Source organism: Chamaea fasciata, unplaced genomic scaffold (genome assembly GCF_029207755.1).
Source record: "Chamaea fasciata isolate MVZ Bird 193981 ecotype frontalis unplaced genomic scaffold, bChaFas1.0.hap1 SCAF_1322, whole genome shotgun sequence".
In the NCBI taxonomy this organism is placed as follows: domain Eukaryota; kingdom Metazoa; phylum Chordata; class Aves; order Passeriformes; family Sylviidae; genus Chamaea; species Chamaea fasciata.
In genome coordinates, this window is record NW_027095407.1 from 13369 (window position 1) to 15341 (window position 1973).

Genomic DNA, 1973 nt, shown 5'->3' on the forward strand with positions numbered 1-1973 from the left:
AAATGACAGGACAAAATTACGAGGTATTGGGTGTAAGTGGAGCTGTGGAAACTCATGCAAAGGTGGCAAAAACTGAGGCTGGGAATGGAAGGCTTTTGGAAGTAAAGACTATAAAAAAGTAGAACTCTAAAGGAAAGAAAATATCTCAAATCTATGACAAAAAAAAAAGTCTTTTTTTTTTTTTTTCAATTGCTTTTGCATTAAGTCTTCACCCCCAGAGACAAGGAAGAACATTGCTGCCAGAAATAATTATGCCATAGCTTGTTGGAAGCACGGACTTGCTTCTGAACATGCTGAAGAAGTTGAGAGTTTGGAAACAGCTAGTTGACAAAGTTAATAGCTGTTTCCTTTCTCCTCAAAGGTAGACTTGATTGATGAGTCAGTCTTCCAATCACATCTAAAATCTGATTACAATTTAAGAACAGTTCAAAAATTACTCATAGATGAAATATGAGCAGATAACCTTACTGCCATAGGAAATCAAATTTAAAATCCTTTTGAGAACAAAACAAAAACAGATACCATGCAGAGACCTTGAATTGTACAGTCCTGCTGAAGTGATCACCTTGGCATTCATACATTAGTAATGCGTAAAATGCTTCAGAGTTTATAGTCAGTGCCATCTATATCTTGTTGAAAACTAGAAAGGGATGCTTTTTAAAGGTACCTGGAGAAGGAAGAAAAGAAAAATAAGAAAAAAAAAACCCTATGGGAAGATAGTGGAATACCAGCAAAATTATTTTGGGCAGATGTGGAGTCTGTAATGCTGTATGGCATCTTTACAACTTCCTTTTTTTATCCCTAAATCTTCCTCAAAATTTCTATCATATGCTTGCATTGGATGCTCATCTTCAAATAATTAGATGGTCTTTATGATGCATCTTTCCAACACATCTCTATTCCATTTGACAGACAGGCAAACCAAAGCAGCATGATTTGAATGTATATAAGATTCTTTTGTCTTGCAGACCAAAAAGAGAACTAGATAATTCAATTCCAGTTTTGTGCCGTTACAGGTTGACCATAAGATTTACCATGCATCTACTCAGTATTTTTAAGAATGAGTAAATAAATAAAAATGTAACAAGATTCTACATCAATAAAACAGAACAAAAAAAGTCAGACAGAATTAACAAAAGAGAAAAGATACATAGACTTTTCTATGTCAGAAACAGTTTTCAGTAGGGTCTTATTCCCTTCCAAAGTAAGGGAGATGTTTTACCTTCAGGTCTCCTTCTCCTCAGCTTCTCTACAGTAGAAACTGGAATAATTATATTGTCTCTCCACAGGAAAAAAACACCACTTGAAAAATCCAGGCCCACTCCCTCTTGATCCCAAGAGACAACAGTCCTAAACAGGCAAAACCAAAAAGAAAAGCAACCATAAAACTGCCTTTTATAATCCACTCAACATCCTGCTCCCTAGTACAGTTAGTGCATCTTGTTTTGCAGCCAGCAGACAATGTGACATACTTACTAACATGTCCTATGTAAAAAAGAGTTTTCTGGGAAATCTTGAACTTCTTTTTGGTGTTCTTTTAAGCACAGATATCCAAGTGGGACTCGCCTTGGCAGAGTAGAGAGCTGCTCTTGATCAGTTGCTTCAGCATAATAGGTGTCTCACTGAGGCCAAACATAGTGAGAGAACAGAGATGACAAGTTCATTTGTGAAAGAGAGGCTATATTAACCAAAATATGCAAGCAAATTTTAAGTATGGAAAAATACTGCTCTTCAGGAAGGAATGTACCTTTTGCATAAACTAAACTAATGCCACTGCTTATTAGAGCTGCTCCAAAAATTAAATTTTCATCTCTCAGGAAGACTAGGCTTTTGTTTCGCTTTTGCTTGTCTTGAATCATTACTGAACATTGCTGTTGAAGAATTTCTCATGGAATAGAAATTCCAAAGCATTTAATTCAGAGCCATCACATATACTGATTCAGCACTGTTGGAGTGGGATCATAACACAGTCT

At 36.0% G+C, this 1973-nt stretch overlaps 1 long non-coding RNA gene across 1 annotated transcript; it reads right to left on the reverse strand.

Moving 5' to 3' along the window:
• Window positions 1-218: 218 nt before the first annotated feature.
• Window positions 219-1613, reverse strand: LOC136284739 (uncharacterized). Its single transcript, XR_010719275.1, has 3 exons — window positions 1477-1613; window positions 1223-1350; window positions 219-667 (listed from the first exon to the last, which is right to left on the reverse strand). It is a non-coding gene; the product is annotated as an uncharacterized lncRNA (long non-coding RNA).
• Between the last annotated feature and the right edge of the window lie 360 nt (window positions 1614-1973).